General features: G+C 44.2%; 1 long non-coding RNA gene across 1 annotated transcript; it reads left to right on the top strand.

Annotated features, from left to right (window-relative positions):
• Positions 1 to 967: 967 nt before the first annotated feature.
• On the top strand, positions 968 to 6,603 carry LOC145518817 (uncharacterized). Its single transcript, XR_014063317.1, has 2 exons — positions 968 to 1,125; positions 6,371 to 6,603. It is a non-coding gene; the product is annotated as an uncharacterized LOC145518817 (long non-coding RNA).
• The last annotated feature ends 253 nt before the right edge of the window (positions 6,604 to 6,856 follow it).

Here is a 6,856-nt window from a genome sequence, read left to right as displayed (position 1 = left end):
GTTCAGCAACAGACATCCTCCTAAATTTAAGGAAAAAAAAAAGTTCCCTGGCCAAAGGAATTTATTTTGAGTCCACTTCTGTGCCACTTTGAATACATTCAGTTTCTGCACTTTAAACATGGCAGTGATTGTTTATTCAGCCTGATCAGGCCCAGTCAAAGCCACCTAGTTCATTGCTTCATTTCTCCATTCACAAATATTTACCACGCCCCTGTTACCCACTAAACTCTGGGATTACAGCAGTAGATAAACACCAAAGATTGTCCTCATGAAGCTCTGGGCGTGGGAGAGAGAAGCAATATATAAACGATCAATCAGTAAACGTATATCACATATCACATAATGAACGACAGGAAGAAAAACACAATGTAAGGTGCGTAGAGAGTGGCCGGTGGAGACACGGTTGCCTTGGAACAGACTGGAGCAAGTCTTGCGGAAACCAAAGGGAAAAGGGGTCTAGGAACCTTGTTGACAGCCAAGTTGCTTCTGCCTCTTCAATGCTGACCACGCTGACTGTAGGTGTCCAGTAATGCTAAATGAGTAAAAGGGAGAAGAGTCACCTTTGAAATTTTCATTCAGTTCCTCTCTAAAAATTTCTATAAAATTGTAGAAAGAGGAATTCTCCAAGACAGGGAGGATTAAATTAGACCCTTGTGCTCATATTCCCAACCCTGCAAGTCCCTGGAGCTAATGCTTATCACACTGAAGGTTGTAACCCATTAGTGGGGCCGGAAGTCAGTTCACAGGTTAGCACTTTTATATGCTAACGATTCTTCCCTGAGGGATAATTTGCATGCAGTCACATGCATAAAACTCAAGAGAAGGGCAAAGGCAAAGAGTCAGAGAGTGGTTGGGTGTTGAGAACGGCAGTTCAGCCTGAGCAGAGAGGTTGAGGGGATGATGGGAAATGAGGTCACAAAGCAGGCAGGAGTGAGACCTCCTGAAGTCCTAGAGGCCTTGATGAGGAACTTGACTTTCCCTCTGACTCAGATGGAAAGCTAGGAAAAGATTTTTAGCAAAGGCAAGTAGGATAGGACCTCCTGCATCATACAGTGGTTAAGTCCTTAGGTCTGAGGTCAAGCTGCCCATGTTGGATCATCCCTCTTGCTAGTTGTGTGACAGAGGGTGAGTTACTTTTGTGTGCCTTCTGTGTGATAACTTTACCGACCCCCTAGGGTTGTTATGAGGATTCTATAAATTAGTATTTGTAAACTACCAATTTATTAAATACAATGCTAAATATTATTAAATATATTAAATAATAAATATGACATATATTAAGTAATAATATAATTAAATCATTTAAAAGAATTCTTTAAAAGATTTTGCATGGCAGTTTTGACCTACTGCCTTGGTCAGTTAGGCCAGGGGGTCGCAAAAACTCGGACTTGACTGAAGCGACACAGCACGTGCAGGACACTAATATGTTGTGTTTTGTTGTTGCTGTTATTTAGTTTCTTGTTAAGTCATGTCCAACTTTTTTGTGACCCCAGGTACTGTAGCCCTCCCTGCTCCTCTGTCCATGGAATTTCCCAGGCAAGAATTCTGGAGTGGGTTGCCATTTCTTTCTCCAGGGACTCTTTCCTACCCAGGGATTGAACCCGTGTCTCCTGAGTCTCCTGCACTGGCAGGCGGATTCTTCACCACTGCACCGCCTGGGAAGCCCCTGCAGCCAGCTTCACTGCTGTCCAAACCCTTTGCCCAACAGCTGGCTGAGAAGCTGTAGCAAATCATTGACAATCTAAGGTGGCTGCACGCTGAAGCGCTCACCTAGGTCTCTGACACGCACGCATTGCCTCCTGTAATTAACCCGGCAACACCACCTGTTAATAAACCTAGGGGGTTGCCAACACTGATCAAATAAAACCTGAGGAAATTGGATCCCATGGAAAAATTGTCACAGCAAAGTTTCAGAAGCATTAAAAAAATCTGTTCTGATTCAGCTGACTTTTTAAGTAAGACAAATCATCCTTGATGGGTAGAGGTCGCCAAGCACCTGGGTGGATGGCCTTGTGGGTCGCCTCATTTTAATTGCTGGTTGTGTGGTTTCATCTTAGCCTGAGGTCTTAATTCCCACTAACGGTTTCCGTAGCGTGCACATGGAGACATAGTGCACCCGCTGAGGATGGATTTAACTGCACCAAAGGGTTAGTCACTACGATGTGTCCGACTCTGTACGACCCTATGGACTGCAGCCCGCCAGACTCCTTTGACCATGGGATTCTCTAGGTGAGAATACTGGAGTGGGTTGCCATGCCCTCCTCCAGGGGATCATCCTGACCCAGGGATCAAACCAGAGTCTCCTGCATTGCAGGCAGATTCTTTACTGCTGAGTCACCAGGGAAGACCCTGAAGCCATTACTTCCCCCCAGTAATAATAATAAAGAGCCTAGTTTCTTTTGGCTTCTGAAGAAGTTTTCAATTCCCTATAAGAAGGAAAGTCCATAATGATTAAATCAATGCTCCATTAATATTAATATTTCAATAGAAGAAGCAAGACAGTAGCAATTAATTTTTTCTAGTTCTTGATTTACTCATTCCATTAACTCAGATGAGTGCTTTGAATCACCTAATATCTCCCAATCTTTTGAGTGATTTCCCAGAAAAAGATGATAACGATAACAATGACAACTAACATTTATATCATGCTTGCCAGGGGCCAGCTATTTGTCTAAGCACCTATACATATGTATTTTCTCTCTTAATCCTCCTAAACCACTTTAAGAAGTAGGCACATCTATCTCCTTTCTTCAGATGAGTAAACTGAGGCACAGAGAGGTTAAGTAACTCACTCAAGGTCACATACAGCTAATAAGTGGCAAAACACCAGAACTCAGGAGAGGAGATATTGTGAATCCATCGGCCTTCCTTTTCTTTTATCATGTTTCATTATTCTTTTAAAATAGACCATGGAAACATTTTGTTTATACAAAAAGGCTCAGCAACGTTATCAAGGTCTTGCCAGTGAACTTGCCAGGACATAAAGCAGAGCAGAATGGGACCGGGTCCATCTTCGGTCAGGGCTGGGGGCAGGGGAGGAGGCACATAGAAAAGAATCACCTACCACAGAGCACAGGCTTCCCAGGAGGCTCAGTGGTAAAGAACCCACTTGCCAATGTAGGAGACACAAGAGATACGGGTTCAATCCCTGGGTCGGGAAGATCCCCTGGAAACGGTAGGAAACGACTACCCACTCCAGGATTCCTGCCTGGGAAATCCCGTGGACCGAGGAGCCTGGCAGGCTAGAGTCCATGGGGACATGAAGGAGTCGGACATGACTTAGCAACTAAACAACAAACCAAAGAGCATATGTTGTATTTGATAGTCAAAGGGCATTTTGAATTCTTTCATGAAAATGTTTATATTCTTGATTTCATAATTTGCCTCTAGGAAGTACTCCTAGGTAAACTATCGGAGGAAATACAATTTTCGTTGCTCTGATATTTATAACCAAAAAATAAAGAAATAGCTTAAATTCTTGGAGTAATAGTTGAGCTAAATAAGCTGTGACATATTCACGTGATGGAACAATCACAGTTGATGGGTACTGTGCCTCCATCATCCCCTTATCCCCTTTGTACCTTCACCAGCCTCGTTTCTATTTGAGAAAGTATATTTCTGTAATGCAACAATATATCGGGATTTGAATGTCAAAAACAAACTGTACATATATTATATTTATAAGCTTTATGTATGTATATAAACAAATATGTATTGTATACATACTCTATGTGTAATATTTAAAGTTGGTAAATACTACCCATATATATATAATATGAAGAAAATGTGCATACGTGCTTAGTCGCTCAGTCGTGTCCGAAATTTTGCAATCCCTGGACTGTAGTCCACCAGACTCCTCTGTGCATGGGATTTCCCAGGAAAGAATACTGAAGTGGGTTGCCATTGCCTACTCCAGGGATGAATAAAATACAACACTCTTTATTTTTACCACCAGGTGAAGCTATAAAACATTACCAATAGCACGGAACCCCACTATGTAGCCCTCCGTAACCGCAGACAAACACTGTCAGAGCTTTGTGCCGGTCTTTCCTGCTCATGTCTTTTTTCTCTCACTTGTATTTCCCTCTACACAATGTTGTTTAATTTTCCATTTTAAGTTTAAATATCCTCGCACATTGACTATATTCTTTGACAAAGTCCTTTTATTTTCCCTTCTGTATTCACCTCTCTTCCTGTTTCTCATTTGTTTTTCTTACCCCTGTTTCACCATTCACATCAGCCTCTAGAATTACAGAGGCAGGATGGTGGTGGGGGTAGGAGGGGCGGGGGCGGGCGGGAGAGAGGGGCATCAGGTTTAAGTTTTGAGCATTAAAGCTCCAAATCTCAGTGCAGCAACCAGAAAGCAAGCAGAAGGGCTAACACTTACTTTGCAACATTAAAGACATAGCATGATATTCTCATGAATTGATCTCTCATTTAGCTGAAGCGTTTTGTAGAAATTCTCCTCTCTGCTCATCAATCCCTCTGCTTCTTGCCTTTTCTCTACACCTTCCACTGGACATTTCACAAACAAATTTCTGACGTGGAGTCTATTCTACTTAACAATAAGCCCCTCTTGCAATTGGAGTCACAAAACAGTCAGATGTGGAGACTGCTGTAAACCCTGCTTTCCCAGATGGAGAGCAGCCCTGGCAGGGATTTGGTCGAGGGCGTTGGGAATACATTAGGCGAAGTCTGTGATGAGAACAAAAGAGGCAGATGACTCGTCCCCATTCCATCTCAGTGGGCAAGAGTGTAGCCTTCCAGATTTGTCATTGCCTTGAGGTCTGGCAGGGTCATTAGCATATTTCCAATAAGCAGGAGAAATAAACAGAAAAGAGCATCTATCTGGGGGTGCGCCTGCCTGCGTTTCTCTTGTGCAAACAACAACTGGAAAGTATGACTTTGCTCCCTCTCCCGTGGGGGAGGGAGAAATTGGGAACTGAGATATTTGAAAGAATGGAGGTTCTGAGATGATGAAAGAATGGGGTTAGATGAGGAGATTAAAATGCTGTTCCTGGATTGAGAAAGAGAAGATCCATTTTTCATAAGACCAACTGCAAAACGTACAATCGTCCGGGTAGGATCCTCCCACCCTGGCGTCCTGGCATATAGAGGGGGGAGGACAACCAGCACACATAAGCGTGCAAGTGGTCAGACAGCCGTGCAGTAGACTAAGGGGCATCATCTGCACACCCCCAGGTAGACACAGAGCGCAAGTCAGGCTGGCCTTGCCCCACCCTAAGGCTCCTGCCCAGAATAGTGTATTGCAAGTACCACGTCACTGATTTGCCTCACCTACCAATATGTTTATGGATACATTTATTTATTTTTAATGCCACTGTTCTTTTTTAAAAATTATTTATTTCTTTGTTTTTGGTTGTACTGGGTCTTCTTTGCTGCGTGAGGGCTTTCTGTAGTTGCAGTAGGTGGGGGCTGCTCTCTAGTTGTGGGTTCAGGCTTCTTATTGCAGTGGTTTCTCTTGTGGTGGAGCATGGGCTCTACCTAGGGCAAGCGGGCTTCAGTAGTTGTGGCCCTCAGGCGTAGTTGCTCTGCGGCTTGTGGAATCTTCCCGGACCAGGGATGGAACCCATGTTCCCTGCATTGGCAGGCAGATTTTTATCCACTGGGCCACCAGGGAAGTCCCATGGATGCATTTATGAACAAAGTTTCTAAGTAGCACAATTACACATGAAAATGATCGATTTATACAAGTGTGGATTTATTTCAACCATCCCATTTCATGCCCTTCTCTAGCTAGGTGAGGAGCTTCCCTGGTGGCACAGTGGTAAAGCATCTGCCTGCAATGCAGGAGATACGAGAGACACAGGTTCGATCCCTGTGTGGGGAAGATCCCCTGAAGAAAGAAATGGCAACCCACTCCAGTATTTTTGCCTGGAAAATCCTATGGACAGAGGAGCATGGTGGGCTACAGCCCATGGGGGTCAAAGAGTCGGACCCAATTGAGCACACACACATGCTCCCCTAGGTGAGTCTAGGCTACCACCACTTTTTTCTTGGTCATCCCTAACCTTGAGATGGTCATCCCCTGTGGGTGACATGGGCATGTATGGAGAGTACTGTTGTAATAAAAATCCAGCTCTGGCACTCGCTGCAGCCCCCCATCAAAACCACTCCATCCTTCCCCTTTCTTGGCAGAGGTTTCCTCCCACCGTAGAATCTGACAGTGGCAGAGAGCCATTTTCCCGGTGTCTTTTGCAGCTCAGCAGATCAATGGCACCTGATTCTGGCCAAAGGCACTTGAATGTTTCAGGAAGATATCTTGCTTTTCTTAATTTCCAAAGAGAGATTTATGCTTGTCCTTTTTTTTTCTTTCCATGGGGAATGCTTATGATGCCTGAAACTGCAGCCACTGTCTTGTGATCATGTGGAAACAGCCCCAAGATCATGAAGACTCTGGCCCAAAGCCGAAGCCTGGACATTGCTGAGCAATGAAACCAATCTTGGAAATGCCTGTCTCTAGGCTTCTCGTTAGGTAGGAAAGATGAACTTGTCTAAGCCCCTTTTAGTCAGATATTTTATTTCTTGCAGCAGAGAGTATTGATAATAAATCACAACATATTATGCCATGTAGTAATGAAATATACAATCCCAACTCTCCTTTTTAGGCCCCTTGGAGGGTTTCCATTGCAGGTGGAGTAATGTCCAGAGTCCCTATGTGGACCCACCAGGCTCTGCACGTCACCCCTCCGCCTTTCCAAGGACTCTCAGACTTTGTTCTATGTTCCCAGCTCACATTTTCCTTTCCTTCCTTGTTTTCTGTCCTGGCCAAATTTCTGCCACAGGGCCTTTGCACGCACTGACTGTGCCCTTTTCCTTCCTCTACATACATACA

This window comes from Giraffa tippelskirchi, chromosome 8, assembly GCF_054371585.1.
Source record: "Giraffa tippelskirchi isolate mGirTip1 chromosome 8, T2T-mGirTip1v1.2.pri, whole genome shotgun sequence".
NCBI classification, from domain to species: domain Eukaryota; kingdom Metazoa; phylum Chordata; class Mammalia; order Artiodactyla; family Giraffidae; genus Giraffa; species Giraffa tippelskirchi.
The sequence above is the reverse complement of the archived record's forward strand: the minus strand, read 5'-3'. Positions and strand labels throughout refer to the sequence as shown.